Source organism: Sphaeramia orbicularis, chromosome 7 (assembly GCF_902148855.1).
Source record: "Sphaeramia orbicularis chromosome 7, fSphaOr1.1, whole genome shotgun sequence".
Taxonomy (NCBI): Eukaryota; Metazoa; Chordata; class Actinopteri; order Kurtiformes; family Apogonidae; genus Sphaeramia; species Sphaeramia orbicularis.
Genome location: NC_043963.1, coordinates 26,012,061 through 26,031,643, shown reverse-complemented (window position 1 = coordinate 26,031,643; position 19,583 = coordinate 26,012,061). Strand labels below are relative to the sequence as shown.

Genomic DNA, 19,583 nt, shown 5'->3' with positions numbered 1-19,583 from the left:
GGCTGAGGGGGAACTGGAGACTTTTCATGCTCCAAAGGGGGACCTGACAGAAAAAGATTGAGAACCACTGCTTTAGGGGAATTCAAGTCTACTTTAACCTTTAAAGACCTAGAACTATTTTTGTGGCAATTTCCAAATGAATATTTCACTGCATTTTGCATTTTTCAGTGAAAATCTGGTATTTTCCTTTACTTAATTCACTGAATGTACATGTTCATAAAAGCTCAGAGAAAATTCAAACCTTATTTTATAAAAACAAGAAAAAAAATGAAGAAAACATCACTTATATCATTAACTGAATGTGGAAAAACAAGCATCTATAACAGGGGTGTCAAACTCATTTTAGTTCAGGGCCCACATTCAGCTAAATTTGATCTGAAGTGGGCCGAACCAGTACAATAATAGCATGATAGCCGATAAATAATGAGAACTCCAAATTGTTTTAGCGCAAAAAATAACATTCAGTTATGCCAGTATTTACATTTACAAACTATCCAAACAAAAAAGATGTGAATAACCTGTAAAAAATTTAATTTGTTAAGAAATATAAGTACAATATGCATTACAGATCCGATTTTATAAAGGCATAAAACATTCAGTAGCAGGCAGAATATTGTTAAAATTGCACTTAATTTACTTCAGACATTTTAGGTTATTCACATTTTATTGTTAAAGGATAGTTTGTTAATGTAAACATTTTCATAATTTAATGTTTTTTGCACTAAATCAAAGAGAAAAAAATGGTGTTGTCATTATTTATATATTATTATGATATTATTTTTGAGTTTGATGCCCTAACTTGCACTTTGCAAATTCATCCCACGAGCCATATTGGAACCTTTGGCGGGCCGGATTTGGCCCCCGGGCCGCATGTTTGACACCTGTGATTCTATAATGACTGGAATGTGTCAAACTACATGTTTTACTGGTGAATCAATGTTGCAGGGAATGGTGGTGTTTCCGTGTTCATTACAGAGCCTCTGAATGTCCAAATGGGTCATAGGGGATGTTGCTGAAAGGCTGTGAAACTGCATTTTACATGAATTATTAACATGTATTGACAGAATTAGTGGTTCAAAAGTTATTAAACATTTTAGGTCATTAGATGCTTTTGGTGGCCATCAGATGTTTAGGTATTTGAGGCTTAAAGGACTGAGAAAACATTACACTGGGTCAATGTGGCTTCGTCTAAATTTGGACTAAAATTGTTGTTGATTTTGTCTTTAACAGCTGTAAATAGTGTATATAGCTTTTTTTTTATTGTGTTTATCTTCATTTTGTACTTCTTTTACTCTTATGTGCTAGTGCTTTGCTGCTGTAAACCTGGAATTTCCCCTTGTGGGATTAATAAAGGCATATCTTATCCTATAAAGGCATATCTTAATAATTTTGCCTTGTCTTGATTTGTTGCGACTATGTTTAGGCCAGGTCACTCACAGCAAAGGGATTTTTCAACTCAGTGAGGATTTCATCTGGATAAATAAGCGATATATATACAATACTAACAAAAAGCAGTGTGCAAAATATGGAGGTAAACTGATTTTTATATGCAGTACTGGTGACCTTTTCAGTCTAACATACAGTGACAAACTCTAGAATTTCCACACAAGAAGACACGTTATGATGAAAACCCATTGTGGAATAATTTCATGGTACACGGAGGAGTAGAAGTTTCCATCTGTCTGCCCTCAAACACTCAGGACTCCTTAAGTTCCTGCACAGTGAATTAACTGCAGCCCTCATGGAAACACTATGAAACTGTCAAAGTGAGTTGTTTGCAGCAAGCTGAGGGGACGCAGAGACAGAGAGCAGAAAAGCAGTGCTTCGACACGGCTTTGCAACACAGCGCTCTGGGAATACAAGCAGCATTTTCTTAGTTTCAACTCCAACCGTCAAACAACAAGGACTGAATTCAATATAAAAAATCTTAATCAAGCCTGATTAGGTCCTCAGAGTTTACGAGCTCTCTATTGCTAAATAACAATATAGATGCAAATCATAGAGGAAATAAATGTCATTCCAGGAGGACAAATATAAGGTCAAAGCGAACCAAAAAACTGAAAAAAATTGAGAGATCATAAATTGGCTAGCTGACAGGGCTGCCCGGCGCTGATGTGCAGATTCTCAGATACAATCACGTTAAAAGGAATTGCCTCTTGGTGAACATAATTGGATCTTTCCTTCGCCTATTTCTGTCCCCAAGGGAGCAAACTATGCATCCGAAAAAAAATCAAGGGGTTCAAATAAAGCCTCTAGTTTCCATTACCTCAGTGAACCATGCTGGCTGCTTATCAGTACCAAAATGAGCCCTGATAAGCCCGATCACTAAAGGTCAGGCAGTGTGATCGCTGGTGTGTTTTAGAAAACTTGTCATAAACGCCTTAAAAGTGCAGTGGGTCACAAACAAAAGGGCTGCATAATTTAGGGAAATTACGCTTCGCAATATTGTGGTTCAGGTGATGTATGATTTCATTCTCGCTCGGTTCGGAAGGAAAATGCACAAACTACTGATCATTCCAAAGTGTGTATTTTCTTCTCCGACTCAAAGCTACAAACTAGTAGAAAAATATAAAGGTTGAGTGTGTGGTATTTAGTGGTTTCTAGCAGTGAAGTTGCAATTTGCAACCAACTGAGTAACCCCTGACCTTCTCCTATGGTAGCTTCAAAAAAAGAAAAGAAATATGCCTCAGTAGCTCATTAGGATTTGTTTTATCTGTTCTGAGCCTTTTAGTCAAGAGGATAAAAGGCTCAAAACATAAGATGTAGATATAGAAGATACAAAAGGCTCATTCTAAGGTAAAAAAAAATCCCAATGGTTCTTATTTTCATGTGATTCACTAATGAAAACATGTGAGCATTATATTCCATTACACTCAGAACATATCAGTTCCAGCCTTTATATAATATATGTATCTATAATTGCACAGATTGACCTTGTGATTTGGATCTGATTGCAGCTCCGTATTGCAACTGTACAACATGTTCTTGAAAACTATTACATGTAAAATGGTAAATGGTAAATGGACTGCACTTAGATTGTGCATTTTCTACCCCTTCATGGTGCCCAAAGCACTTTACAAAGCCTTGCATTCACCCATTCACGCACACACTCATACACCAGTGGGCGTTAAAGGGACCCAATGTTAATGTTAAATATTTTGCAAATATTTTTAGTCGTGATGGATAATCATCAGTACTTTGACGTAGTGAGTTCTTTTAGTTTTTATTCTCTTTTATTATTATTTTCTGAACTCAATATTTGTTTGGTATTTTTATCTCTTAATATTCAAGCACTTTATTCTCATTTTCCTCTGAAAAGGAAAATTCCTAATTTTGGAATTTCCTTCGCGTATACAATGCCACTTATCTTTCCTATTAATGACTTAAATGTTCTTTTAAAGTGTTATCAAGGGTCCATTAAACTAATGTTACATAGTTTTTGAGCTCGTCCTTGTCGATCACAAAATACAGATGACGTCCATAATCATCTGTGACTAAAATGTTCTTCTGTGTAAATATATTCTGACGCCTTAGTCATCTCCAAAATATCTCTGCCCAAACATCAAATCAGCAAATTTTTGGTTTTGTCAACATCAACCAGCCCAAGCTGTTGATAGCTGTTCAGCATTTTTATGTAAAACTGATTGCTCTAGCACAGTTTTAGCTGTCGGCGTTTCCTGTCATTTTTATTGAATCCATCCACAGCTTGTGTCGTTGATTAAACACATCCACAATGAGAGACTGAAATAAAACCTTTTCTTAATATTCCAAACTGGTAAAATCACATCCCCTCCACAAAGAACATTCTCTGGTTCATGTTGTTTCTACTCCCTGGCTGATTTCTGTTTGATGAAGAGGATCGTGTAGCCCAAACAACTGGAAAAGTCACTGAGCACCAAAACTACAGAGCCTCCCTGTTCTTTTATAAGATTATTGTGGAGCTTCTCAGACAGCACTTGAATTGCTGAGCCCCCCGAGGATCCCATGTTTTCCTTTTCCCTCTCTCCGTCTCTGATTCTCTCTGCCTGTGTCTGTCTCCAAGACACGTGGCTCTCCATGACTGTTGCTCCCACTCAGGCAGGGGAGGGGATATTCATGTGGGGCAAAGGGAGCCTACAGGAGACTTTTGGGGCTCTCAGCTGCCCTGCGTTCTCTGGAGCGTAGCGTATGAACACTGGAAGATGTGCATGTGTGAGCGAAGAGCTTTCCACGCAGGAGGAATCTGGCCCAAATTTAATCTCTCTATTGTGAGGATGGAGGGTTAGAGAAAAAAAAGGGCCGTGCCTGCTCAAATCCCACTGGCAGTGCTGCAATGCAGGGGTTTAACATAGAGCCAGAAGGCAGGCAAACGTATTAAAGAACTGGCCCTCTGATAGCATACAATACACACATTTTCACACAAACACAAATGCACATAGGCGAATGAAAAGCATGAATGCACACATGCACATGCACAAAAGTCCATTTGATCTGGGATACACGTGAAGTGGGCGTTTGACAAGCAGGAGAGAGTCATTGTTAACAACACACAAAGCTGTGACGCCAACATCGAGTTTTCTAAAGCTGTTTTTCACAAACCTGGGCAGTGTGTTAACATCTGTGTGACTAGGTTCTAGGTCAGAAGATGGCAGAGATTTAACTCAGCTTAGACAGCAAAAACAGAAACAGAAAAGAGCTAATTACAGATCAGAGAATGAGAGAGAGAGAAATAATAAGATGAGTGATTCTGAGTCTAACATTCAGGAAACCACTGCTATTATTAACGCCAGTGGCCATTCAGTGAACTACAGTCGAAATGTGGCTAATGCTGCACACTGGACAGCTGTAGAGGAGTGAAGACATGCACTGAGGCACTCAGGAGTGAGCAGAAACATCACAGCCTATGATTTATCCCAAAAAAACTGACTAAAGTCCTCTACAGAAAACAGTGTACAGATACAGATTTTATTTTATTTTGCAATGCATTAGGGATGTAACGATATGAAAATTTCATATCACGGTTATTGTGACCAAAATTATCACGGTTATCATTATTATCGCGGTATTGTTGAAATTGTGCTCAAGGTGTTCAAAAAGTACTTATACAAACACTGAAATAATTTAACCAAGTTGTAGTTTGAAAAAAAAAACAAAACAAAACAAATAAAATAATTGGCACAATGTACCTTCTGTTGGCAGAAACATTCTAGTATTAACCCTTAGTGGTCTGAGCCTATTTTGTCCGTTTTTCAGTACTTTTGATTTTGCTTTTACATACCATATAAAGAAATCTTTACTATACCCATGTTTGGTATCTTTTTTCAGCACAACTTCATTTATATCATCTGTCTATTATTTTTTCACTTTAACCTACTATATCAAAATAAAAGTCCAGAAAACACAAAAAAATATATAAAATCCGATTTGAAAAATGTATATAATTTATTGCATAAATAACACAAAGATGTTTACTGAACCTTTTCAAAGACTTTAAAAGTGAATATTGGTTCCAAATATTAGGTATATAAAATCAAAAGTGTAATGAATTAAAACTATACTCAAATATTTGACATAAAAGCAGATCTTTACATAGGGTTTTTTCCCCTAAAAGTGCGGTAATCAAACACGGTTATCATGATAATTAGAATTTAAACGGTAATACTAACTGTCTGCAATTTTACCGTGGTTTATCGTTATACCAGTAATCGTTACGTCCCTACAATGCATTCACACATCACATCAGAGCATAATTTCGTAAGTCATATCTTTAGTCACATGGTGATATCTATGTAACTTTACTCTCCTAACACTGTTGCTTCATTTTTCATCATCAAAAAATATGACTTAGGCAATTATGCTATGAGGCTAATGATATGCATAAAGAAATTCTGCTTATTTAACCAGAAAGTTCCTTGAGATAAAATGTATATTTCGAGGGAGACCTGACCAAGAGGCACATCAGTATAATACAAATGAACAAACAGAATAAATAGAATAAGACATACTAGTGCAAACATACCCATAAAGTTTTGCACCTGAAAGCAAATTTTCCCCTCCTGTGTTTCAGCTCACAGATTGGACCATAATGTAAACTACAAGGGGGGGCAAAAAACCAGAAAAAATGTAATGTCTTTAATTAGCAGATATGTGGGTGAACAAGAGTATTTCAGGTCTACAACACAATTTACTAAAATGCCTGTCAAAATATGCTGTGGCTATTAATATAACTCAGGCATGTGAATCTTTTCGGGTACTATGTGAGTCATACGTGATATTTTTGTGTCATTCGCACTGGTTTACCAGCTGCAAAAAGCCGTGCAATCCTTTTGTGAATCTGGCGCAGTGTGTGAGAGTATAAATCAAGACGGAGGCTGCCTTGGGTTTTACTGTGATTCCAGAGTGTGAGAGGTGAAGAGCATGATGGGTGGTTGCCTACATGACAGATTGCTGACTGTGGGAGTCTTTTACAGTCAGCAGAAACAAGCAATTGATGACGCTTTGGACTTTACGCTCTAGAAAGCCAGTACAGAGGAGAGAAACAGTATTTTATGTGTGTGTGTGTGTGTGTGTGTGTGTGTGTGCGTATGATGCATTTCATTTGAATCTGTAAAGTAATTGAAAGTAAACAGTGAATGTGATTCATTATTCCTGTTAATATACGGGACTTACGAATTAATTAAGGCTGATGCTTTTTATTCATATTGCTGATGATGATTCACAAAAAGCTCCTCTCTTGAAAAGAATCTCTAAGCCTTTGGCTAACTAGCTGCTCCCCTCTGCTTCCACTTGCTGTGCTCTCCACTGGTGCATCTGTAAGCCCACCAACACCACGCTGTCATTATGTTGACTCCTAATTGAAAATGGCTTCCATCAGTGGAAACCGTGATCCAGCACTATTCAATGAAAGATCTCGCAATGACGGTGCCAGAGTTTTATGCATTAACCCTTTATTGGGTAGGCGACTATTTTTGGTCATTTCCACACACATTACAAGACAGTGACAGCAACTGTTACAGTGAGGACAGTGAGTCAACAATCTCAGGTCCAATGTGGTCTACAGGGTCTGCAAGGTCCACCTCTGCTTGCTTTGTTATGTACCATGAAGTAATGGTACTAATGTTAGCTGGGGCACTGCTACCAATTGTTTACCCCATGGAAGGCAAATGCTGTGGGCGCTTCAGAAAATAAATTTTAAAAAATTTGTCGTCGGACCAGGGCGGGGGTGGGTGTGTGTGAATGTACTGTAATAACTGGAGGTATAGGGGTGCGTTTCATACGTGCCATGACCAGGGGCGGCGCTAGCACTTGTGGGTCCCATGTAAGGGAAACGTTGTGGACCCTTCATGAAACTCAGTATCTTGTCGATCCATCAGGGTGGTGGTGGTGGTGTGTGTGTGTGTGTGTGTGTGGGGGGGGGGGGGCGTTCATAACTAATATAAGTTACGCTGGCGTGAAATGAAACTGAAACTTAACATGCTTTCAACATCCAACTCCCGACTTCTATGCCTCTATTACACAGCGGATCTTACACAAAATTTTCACAACTTCTAACCTGTATCCACTAGACCCCCTCCACTGCTCAATGGGCCCCCCACAAATGCTGGGCCCCATGAATTTGTCATGTTTATCCCCCCTTTACAGCACCCAGGTCATGACAACTGCAACGGGCATGAAAACGAAAGTAAAACTTAACTTTGAACGTCCGACTCCCAGCTTCTATGCCCCTCTTTTACTGCAGAGCTTACATGCAATTTTCACAACTTATAACCTATATCCACTGCCCCCCCTGAAAATGCTGGGCCCCATGAATTTGTCATGTTTACCCCTCCTTTACGGTGCCCCAGAATGTAAGTAATGAAAAAAAAAAGCTCAAAGTGATAACATGTATGTTGACAGGTGTCTCAGCACTTAAGTTGTTCTAGTGTTCTAAAAGTGATGTTCTAATGTTCTAAAATACATGTTCCTTTTACATTACATGTGTTTTTCTAGTAATTTTTATATTTACTTCTTGTATTAATTTATTTTTTCCTCCACTTGCGGGTAAGGAACCAAATATGGTAACTTCATAGACCTTGATTTTCTACATGACAATACAATTTTAGAGCATTTTTACAAAAGTAATAAAGTCTTCTTACATCCTCCAATAACACATAAAGGCTGAGATGTTGAATTTAAGAGGATTTCTATGAGTGCCCTGTAAAGGGTTAAGCCAAGTGGAGAGTTTATTTAATTTAGCAGCACAAGTTAAAAAAAAGCGGCTGTGTTTAGCTACAGATCTATCTCAGATAAATTTAAAATGGCTGCATTAAATCAATTTCAATGTCCTGCCTGGCAGCATTTAAAAACTAATAACGCCATCAACTGCATGAAACAGCATAAACACCAATACGAAAGATTGAGTATTTGCACCTTTTTCCAGCTTTTAGGAAAATGATGATCTTATTTCACTTATTTGAACCGATTGCTCTTTTTCACAGGTCTAAGTGTTCATAAATCCTGCTGGGGAGTGCCTACTCTCCTTTCAGATACCTGCTTCCTTGGGAGACAAGACCTGTGTTTATGTGCAGAAATAAGGCCATTCATCATCCAGTCGCAGAGAAATGGTCAGCAACAGGAACAAAACAGCACACAATTTCAGATTAATTGCATCCGTCCTTGCTCGCCCAGTGAATGAAACATAACCCTACAAACCACACCAGACAGAAAAATGCAGTCATATTTAATAGATAACTTCTCATAATATTAGGGAAATAATGAAATGGATCAATTTATTTTATGTTTCAGGGCCGTTATGTTGCATCAAGGTAAAAAAAAAAAAAATTATAATATCCTGACAGACGTGTTTGCACTCTCATGCTTTATTATTTTAATGGGAATAATTGGAAGAAAGCAAGCTGCACGGAGACAAATTAAAAGAGGAGAAACAGTCAGAAGCCTCCAGACCTCAATGTCTCTGAATTACATGCTTCCCAAGAGCTGTGAAGGGCTAAGAAAACAACAAACTCCCCAAGGGACCAACAGAGTCTTATAAATGTCAAATAGGTTTCAGTAATGCGCTCTGTGAACAGCTATTTCTTTTAGACAAGGCCTCTCAACATAATAAACCACTAAGGTCTAACTATAGGTGGACAGAGCCTATGGATCACGTTTCCCTTCATGCTGCTTGGTGTGTTTCACATTTATCCTCAGAACTACAACCCGATTATGTTATATTTTCTTTAAATTATCATTTAGATACTGTGCTTGAGGGATTGATACGTTAAAAACATGAAAGTGCAAACTCTTATGATGAATCTGCCCATTTGAAAAACTTGTCATAACAGGGTGAACGTCCTCTTTAGCTCCCTGTAATGCGGTCAAAGGTATTGTAGGACAAACAACCGACAAGCCGCAAGTGGCGAGTGGAGTGTCTGCTCATGGGGATCATTCACCTTCACATTGTCAGCGAGGTCCATTACAAGTCAGGCCCAAATCTTGGAAACCACTGCACCATTAGTCAAACACAGATTGAGTGTGACAGCTAACCTCTCATGATGAGCTACTTGTACCACATACGAACAGGCCCTCGATGCTGCACAATCATGGTGCTGTACTGGAATCAGCTGCACAAGTAAGTATGACTTTCAGAACAAATATCAGACAGACAAAAGTCAAAAAATATGTCCTACATAAGTCTCATTGTATACAGTACACACCATAGTTCTGTCAAAATATGTTGAATTAAACTATAAATAAATGGGTTTTAATAGGCTTACTGTAATACTCCAGCTCGGTGAGTAAAATGAGAGGGTAGAGTACAGAATAGAATAGAATAGAATAGAATAGAATACTCACTGCAGCAGTTAGAGAATTTAAAATTGAGTAGAAAAATACACTATTTATACAAAATACACAAGGATGAAAAAATTAAATACAAAATTTAAAAAGCAATAGAAAATATGTAACGCTACTTATATTTACAAATAAATGGTACTGGCTTGTGAGATATCTCAAAATAGTCAAAAAACACCCATTCTCTGGCTGAATGATTTGGAATTTTAACTCAAGAACAATACAATATTTAACAGACATCATATGTAAAGAAGACAGACTCTTTTCAATTAAGCACACATTAAAAACTAAATTAAGTGCTGACCTTTGAAACATACTGGCACAGGGAAGATGAAAGAAAGGTAGACTGTCTGGCACTTCAACACATCCAGCTCTAATTAAAATAAGAAATGCTTGTTACAAGGGTTTGTTCTTGAAAATATTACATAATTGAATTTCAAAATCGATTACTAAATAAAGAAATACTAAATAAATTAACCTCCACTGTTGAAATCCGCACTGCAGACACAAAAGACTGTTTGACTTTCATAAACACAGACACGAGAAAGACAAGAAGTTATATATTAGGGATGTCCCTGCAGCCAGACACCAGTGTATTATCACCTGCCCTCACATAGCCTTGTAATCTGAGAGTGGCATCAACAATCAATGGAAGGAGGGAAAGAGAAGACAAGACCAATCGATGGCCGTTAGAAACACTGCCGTAATTGTGCACTTATCAGTTTGCAGCAGCTAACCGCTATGAACTTTAAGGAGTCTGAATTGGATGACCATTCCTAAGATAACAACACTAAAGTTTATTTTGGAAATGGGCAAATACTTCATAACATTTGTGATCGGTCGTTGTATTTTGCTTCTTGGTCTGCTTTGTACGGCTAGATCCGATACCCACTTTCTTCTCAGGCTGAAAGTAAAATCGAATTATTGTGAAATCATTATTTCCAGAAAATGTTAAAATAATACTTAACATACCCTCGATCCATATATTAATATACTATCCCAGATCCCAAGTAGGACGTATGGTAAAATGAGTAGTTAAGAGAATAACACAAAGGGTCAAATAAATCAATAGCTACTCATGTAGACAGATTACTTCTTATCTAGTTTGCTCTACATATATGTGATCCGGCCGAGAAAAGCACAGAAAAGCTTGTTAGAAGGTCAGAACTAAATACAGTAATGAGTATCCCATGGATTACATGATGCAAGTGATTAGAGTTGCAGGAGCCAAAGTCAGGGGAAAAAACCGTCAGACTACATCTTTCCTCTGCATGAACCTGATGTCATGCCAACATGAAAAAGTGAAGCCACTTTTCCAAGCTTGTGCACTAGAGTAGAGCAGCATATTTACATCCAGGTCACATCTGGCAAAATCTGGTCAGCAATTGGTACTTACAACTGTCAATCAAGTATTCACTGTCCTTTTGTATTTGCGTGAAAACTTTGACTTTCTAAGGCTCAAAAACCAATACGGTCTCAACTCAAGTCGTCAGAAATCGACACTTGGTCAGGGCCCCGTGACGGGAATATCTAACGCAGGAGGTACCCCTTCGCGTCTTGTACTACCTTTGTGTGCCTAGCTCTTTCACATTTCTCTGTTTGACCTTGGAGTCATCTGTGTTTGATTTTGGACTGTTTTGTGACTGTGTATTCCTGTTTATCCCTACCTGTACCTTCGCCTGTTCTTGTTTGGATTACTGGTTTTGACCCAGCTTCTACTGGACTACGCTACAACAGGACTCAAGCAGTGACATTCACATTTCAAAATAAAACAGCAAGTCACCAATCAAAACAAAACTCCCTTCACACCCAGGACGGCTACCTCCTACGTCAAATACTGCCGCCATGAGCCCTAACCAAGCATTGATTTCTGACGACTTGGGATGAGACTGTGTTGCAAAAAGTGGATGCTGACGACTAATGTCCCCTCAGACAACTTGAATTACAATATGATGAAAAGTTATAATGGAATTTGTACCCAATTATACTAAAAAACTATCAAACACTGTAGATGTAACATCACTAAAAATGCATACTAACCAGTAAAATATTGTTGCAGTTCAGTATAAAATAGCTTGTTTAAACTTTAGAACAAAGTAAATTGTTGCTTCAGACATTCTGCGGTGAATCACTGCAGCCACCAGACATGTTGGCAGTCATTGTCATTTGGCTGGGAAACACAAACAGTTTAGGGTCTTGGCGGGTAAAAGCTGCCACAACTTGCTTTACTTGTTGGCCAAAATGTATCCGGAATTCTCTCACTCTCTAACACGGGTCCGTTTTAGACACCCGTCAAATTATCCCAGCAGGATGTTGCACCACTAACATGGGAAGCAGAACAATTCGGACAGTAGTTATTAAATACTCCTTCTGAAACTGCGAAGAACAACTAAAGCCTCTGTGCTTTAGTTACTACAACCCAAAAAGCTGAAGGATTAAACATAACCAACATCAGTTATTTTCACTCCCTGATGCAATAAACTCGCCCCAATAATTCCAATGCACTTTCAGTCAATGTCACACTGTACCTTTTCAACAAGTTAGAATTCTGATTTCGTCTGGCTTTTGTGAAACTGCTCACCAATTCCAGGTTTGCAGGCAGCCATAAACCAGCATTCAATCAAGTCCTTACCGTAAAAGTAACCGTATTTCTTAGCATTACTGCATGCCGACAGATGCAAGCTAATGTCCTAACAATTAAAAACCTGAAAGCCTTGAAGAAACACATAATACACGGCAAATCTTTCCACTCAATTGACAATAAGTGAAATTCTATAGTCAAATGACAGTTTTCAATCAATTATTCATGAGGAGAAAGGCTTGCAAAAAGTATGGCACCCCCGGCTACGCAGCAGTAAATCACTGTATAGCACACCATCTGCTACCTGTCACAGCCAACGGTCGCTGTGTGCTCAGGAGTGCACAACAACATTGATCCTTAAGAATGGGTTGATTTTATTTGTGAAATAGAAAGTCAGGTAAAATGATCTGTGGTTCAAAATATAGAAAAATACAGTATCGTTTTGATATTTATAACTGTACCAGTGAAAGATGATGGAAGGAAAGAGATATATTACTGTTACCACCACAAGAGGAAACATACCTTTGGATGTTACTGCAAAAAGAATGATTAAATATTAACATTCCACATGAAGGGATGTAAAGACATTTTCCCTCCGGTCTTTGGGTTCTTCACCCTCGTTGGTGGTTCAAAGCTCAGCCTCCTCCAGAGACAAAATGTCCCGTATTCAGGCTTCAATAATGCAACACCTTCGCTCTCAGGGCCAGAAGGCGGCTTGTCTGACATCTGACTAATCACTGACAAACCCATGGATTTATTTTGTAGAGTTACTGTACTGGGTGTGGACTATTGTTGGGTAAATAAACTGTTTAATTCTAACCCATACTTATTAAACATTTCTAGCCTCATTTATAACAATATATGTGGATAATATTCAACTCAAGTATAAATTTCAAGTTGCACTTCCCTGCTGACTGTTTCTGTGACACTTTGATGACCTGACTGCCTTGTATTCACTATAATTAGCATCACTTCCATTTGGTATCTGTAGAAGAAATAATAGCCTGTTTCAGTGGTATCTCAGCCATTACAGAAACACACTGGACAACATGGTAGTGTGTTTGAAGATGCAGACACAACAGGACTGAGGAAATGGCTGTATGTCCCAAAATGTTCCATCCCAAGAACCAAGTGACTGCATGTTCTCATTATGCTGGTTATAATCAGTTATTGTGCATGACAAATCCAATCGTGGGTCTTGTCATTCACCCAGTCAAAAGTGACCTGTTTAATTATTTGCTCTATTTACGTTTCCTGATGTTTGATTGTGAGTTGGATGTCAGTTTGCATTTTAATTAGGTCTTTATCTTCTTCCTAAGATGAAACGTTCCTACAAGGTAAACCCTAAATGTTTAACAATTAAACCCGTTTCAAGTGTTTCATAAAAATTGTTTATCCATATTTCCTATTCCACTTGGATGTTTTTCCAAATCCTTATCCCTGAACAGAGAAGCATCTCCAGCTACATTCAACACAGTGCCAATGGCAGATGTCATTGTCTTCCAATACTGAAATCAGATAAATGCTAACATACCTGTTGAATACTTTAGCTTCAGTGATTCTGACTTGTATACCCTCTGACCCTCACAGCTGCCTGATCTGTGAATAATAATGTCTACGTCTGGGAGTACCTAAGCATCCATTTTGTAACGGTCACCAACAGGAATAGGAGGAGGACATCCTTAGAGGTCTCACTGGATAGCTTTGCATTTTATAGAAATCATGCAAAGGCTACCTAACACAAATTATTAATAAGTCCAGGGCTCAGTTATGCATCCACTAAATGCTCTGACATTATGTGTGAAAAACCCACAAGGAGTGGCAGCTTAACTGGAAGCAGAAGTGGTTTAAATGTGCACTAAGATATAATGCACAGTTGGTTAAACTTCTATTGCAGCTTAACTTGCCAATTTGGATTCATTTCTTCACTTTTAATGTGAAAATGGTGAGGCAGCAAAAATGAAAAGCGCATTTGTAAAGAGATTCTTAAACATTATAGTAGCATGCAGGGAAAGAGATAAGGAGAAAATTTCAATGTCAATGTATGTGTGAATTACTTTGTAATGGCACCGTGCAGCCTCACTTTGCTTTCAGAATGAGAACACCACAATCAGCCAGTCGCCGTCCATTCTGTTCTCATGGAGCTGAGGCACTGGGGAAACCCAGCCAACGTGGGGTCAGACAACAAGCTTGCCAGCTGAGATAGAGCCGAGCTGAGAAGTTGTCCCATTTATGCAATCAGATCTACACATTTTCTTGTTTTCCAACCAGTGTGATTTGATTTGATAAATAATGAGCTTGCCAGTAAAGAGTGAAACTTAATTTTAAACCCTAAGGGAGTAAGTGCTTGGAAAACACTTAAATCAAATGTAAGTTTGATCAACTTAATTATTCAGTCATTTAAAAAATGTACTTTCACTTCTTTGCAATTGCTAAAATGAAATAACAAACAGTGAAGATGTGGGATTTGCCTTTTCAAAGCTGTACAAGTACAAACCAGCTTGGAGATACATTTAGAGCATCTCATAATGCAAATGTGATTAGAGACGAGGAAAGCCTGAGAAGTCTGCAATGAAAAACTAATAATGCCACATACATATTAGCATTAGCATTTGAAATAAATTGACACCATGCACTATCCAAAGACATGCGCTGATAGGTTAATCAGTTATTCTAAATTGCCCATAGGTGTGAATGTGAGAGTGACTGGTTGTTTGTCTCTATATGTCAGCCCTGTGATGAACTGGTGACATGTCCAGGGTGTACCCCTTCTTCACCCATAAGTAGCTGGGATAGGCTCCAGTGACCCCCGTGACCCTAGTGAGGATAAATTAGGTTCAGAAAATGAATGAATGAAATACATTGTTTATTGATTTAAGTGTTGTATTGGTAGTTACAGTGATCATCAATCAATATTTGTTAGCAAAGAGGTCAGAGAAATGCCATACCTATTTATTCTGAATAAATGCAAAGGCAGTGATTAAAGGACAGACAAATTCATAAAGAAACATTTGGATGAGAGGAAGGTATTGATAAAAAAAGTGGGAATGTTCTGATACAACCTTTCAACTCCATCAGTCTTATCACTATCAATAAGAGCAGTCACGAACAGAATCATTAACATAAACATCAATAACACCGATAATGATGCAGATTTGTATCATATTTCTGCCCACGTTAGAGGAGTCACTTTTCTGTTCACTGTGGTTTTGATGCTGCTGTCGGTTTGGCCTGGACTGCAATGAGCCTCTTCTTACACACGCAAAGGTTGATGTTAGAAAGCTCACACTGTTTATGTATTATTCATATGTTTGTTGAGTTGAACTGAAAGTTCTATAGTTTGTTCCTCTGTAAGTAATCACATGTCCTACGCCCTTAAACACACCATTGCGTACCAATGCTACTGAATGCTAATACGTTAAAACCGCTGAAAACAGTTAATTTTCTTCTGACACAGCGGCCATTTTTTGTTCAGTTGCTTTCCTCATCATTCGCCTGTACCACCCTGGTTGGTTGCTGTGTGTGTATGCCAGAAGACCACAGCCAAAATAAATCAAACATTAACTAGACATCTGTATCTGTGCTCTTTGACCAGAACATCAACTCCACACCTTGCCGCTCTAACCAGTTGAATTCCTGGAGACAACAAACCTTCTCTCCTTTGTAGTCCACATACACCCCAAAACACCCCACTCCGCATGCATTCAGTACAAGTAACTAGGGGTGTTAGAAAATATTCTGCAATATATTGTGATATTTCATTTCACAATACTGTATGGATATTAAAAAAGTACTGTATCAATATTTTTTAGGCATTTATTCAAATGCAGATATGGCGGAGGTTCATTGTTGTTTTTTGGTTTTCTTTATTGTTCATATCTTATTTATTATTTAACACTGTTTTACTAAAAGCACTTTTTGCTGTCTGAGAATGGCAGATGTTAGTTTCTTTGGAAACTAGGAAATTAGAAAAATTTTGTAATATGGCATTAGATCCTGTTCTGATCAAATAAAAATGTGTTTAGCAGGGGTGTAAGAAAATATCGGTTCTGTATGTATAATATGTCGCGATATTTCATTTCACGATACTGTATCGATACTAAAAAATACTGTATTGATACTTTTAGGTATTTATTCAAATGCAGAAATGGCGGAGGTTCATTTTTGTTTATATTTTATTTATTATTATTTAATGCTGTTTTAATAAATAATGGTTGTTTGAAGCATCCTGAAAGCACTTTTTACTGTCGGAGAGTGGCAGATTTTAGTTCCTTTGGAAACTAGGAGAATTAGAAAAATTTTGTGATATAGCATTAGATCCTGTTATGATCAAATACAAATGTGTTTAGTCTTTGTACATATTTCTGGTGTAATTCAATTCTTCCAGGAAATAATCTTTAAAAAAAAAGAAACAAACAAAAAAATGCCTTTTTAACAGTATCATGACATATCATGATATATCATATCGTGATCCTAGTATTGTGATTTGTATCGTATCACCAGATTGTTGCCAATACACACCCCTACAAATAACCAGAAGAGTCACTAATGCAGCAACAAGGGCACGATCTCAAAATGTCTTCCATCCCATCCCTGTGCAGTGTTATAGAAACAGCCAAAAGAGGCCAAAACACCAGAAAGTTACAATGCATAAACACCAGTCAACATGTCTGGTGGAATACACAACCCACAGCGGTGGTGGGCGAGCACAGTGCCACAGCACCTTTCATGCATTTTTAAAGCAGAAAAGCTAACTGAATCGTTACCCCATGTGTCAAGGACATTTTTGTAAGAAAGTCTGAAAGGGGGGGGGGGGGGGGGGGGGGGGGCTAAACCAAATTCGCTTTCACAGCCCCTTTGACGCATTTCAGAGGGGGCACAAACCAACCATGTCCTAGATAAACGGAACCCTGCACTGCATTGAAAGACTCTCTACAGCAGTCAGGTTTACATAACAGCAGACAATACATGGGGATGCACATCACTTCCAGAGCCCCACAAAAAATCTGTTTATTCATAAAGAATTGATGTATAATAGCTCTAGTAGATTCTCATTGTGTGAATATAGTTTTTACTTGAAGCAAGATAAATATGAATGGAATACTAAGCAACACAATACACAAAAGGTATACGTACTTATGTAATACATGTTAGATAATGTACAGTTAATGGTTTGTCGGTTTAGAAAGATATTATTTATTCAACAAATCCTGACTCCCTTGTCATAATGATGCCATTTTCTGTTCACTGGCAAAATCTGTTTATTTCGCTGAATGTGTCTCCGGTTTGGTCGAAACAGTCAAGAGTCATGACAGACCACTGCAAGAAGCTGGCTCACATAGAGGGGGAAGTGGAGAGAGGAAGGCTTAAAATGAAATAAGGAAAGAAAATATTGGAGGCTGGTGACACTCGAGGATGACTTTTTCCAATGAAGGCAATTAAAGGACTTCATGATGCCGAGGTTTCCTACTGGGGGAGTATGCTAAGTGAACTGTAATAGTGATTATGTCGGAGGTGTCAGAAAGATCTAGAAACTCTGACCTTTCTGCAGTTTTTTTTTTTGACACAAGGAAAGATTCATGTGGGGAAAACTGTTTGATTCCTTGCAGTGCTTTCTTAATAATTTGCTAGAAATGCATCACCAAAAAAATGCAGAGTTCGTGCTGTTAATTCAGTGAAATCTCAAGCAGAGAAAATTAGACTCTGCAATAGCCATGATTCACTAATGCAGCGAATTAGTGTGTAGTAGCCTACAGCACTGAGCAGCTCTACAGCGACAACTTGATGTTTTCCCCCCTTTTGTTTACCTATTTTTCTCCTCAGCTGTCAAATATTATACAACCACTCTCATGCAAGCTCTGGGCGATTAGCACAGCCATACAGTGCATTGCTATTTAACCAAAAGACACACTGCAATGTGGATGATGTATCATGAGGCTCAGAGTAATGAGTGAGGAGAGCTCTCCAGATAAAAATGAAGATAAGGAAAAATGTATTTAGACACTGCTCTGCTGATAACAATGCTCCAAGTGGGTTTACAGAACTGGACAATGAAACAGAGGCAATTATTACGATCAATACACTGTAGTGCAATGAATGTCCCTCTTGCAAAGTCCAACTATTACCAGCCTTATCATGGAAGGAAATAGATTTTGTAGCCCTCATCAATGCTCTTGAAGGAGGCAACCAATTTACGTTCAAATCAATAATCTCTTTGAGGAGAGATTGAATCTGCAAGATTTCAGCAACTCAGCTTCCTCACACAGACCCCACAAGAAACTAAAAGGAAAACTCAGACTTATATACATACATATATACAGACACCAGCCCTCTACTTTAAAAAACAAAGACGTGTTTTATTATTCCTGTGAATTGCCGACACTTGAGTCTGACACTTAACAGGTTTGCTGAATACAAATACACACCGGGAGCCTTTTATTTTGGGAATGGCAGCAGTACAATGGACAGCAGCAGAGAATAAGTGGAGAGGATGGCTCAACACCTTTAGTTTTACAAAGCACTGTAAGTAACCTGTCAGTCACCCAACCTGAGCTGTTCATTTCAGTCACAACATACTGCAGCGGCACACAGGTAGAAACATAATTCATTCCACTCTCCAATTAACACTTTACAAGCTGCTTTTACTTGATCCTACAAGCTCCTGATCTCTAATCCTGATTTTTCTTTATTATTAAACCTCAAAGACCTGAACAGCCACCGGCGACCAAAAGCATCTATTGATCTAAAATGTTTAATAACTTTTGAACCACTAATCCTATCAATACATGTAAATAATTCAGGTAAAAGGCAGTTTTTCAGTGTTTCAGCAACGTCCCCAATGACCCATTTGGATGTTTAGAAGCTCCATAATGAACATGGAAACACAGTCAATTCCTGCAACATTGACTCACCTGTAAAACATGTAGTTTGACAAATTCAAGTGGTTGTAGAAGGTCGTTTATGAGTCAGTTTTCTTTGTTTTTTTCTGTGTTTATATTGTAATGTTTGAATTTTCTCAGAGCTTTTATGAAAATCTACATGATCAGTGAATGAAATATAGGAAAATACTTGATTTTAACAGAAAAATGCAAAATGCAGCAGAAAATTCATTCATATACATTCACCTCAGAATCATTTGTGTCTTTTTTGGATGTTCAGAGGCTCCACAGTGAACATGGAAACTCCCATCATC

General features: G+C 38.1%; 1 protein-coding gene across 4 annotated transcripts in view; it reads right to left on the bottom strand.

Annotated features, from left to right (window-relative positions):
• LOC115422912 (synaptotagmin-2-like) overlaps positions 1 to 19,583 on the bottom strand; it is a 70,197-nt gene that overhangs the window by 40,527 nt on the left and 10,087 nt on the right. The window lies entirely within an intron of this gene.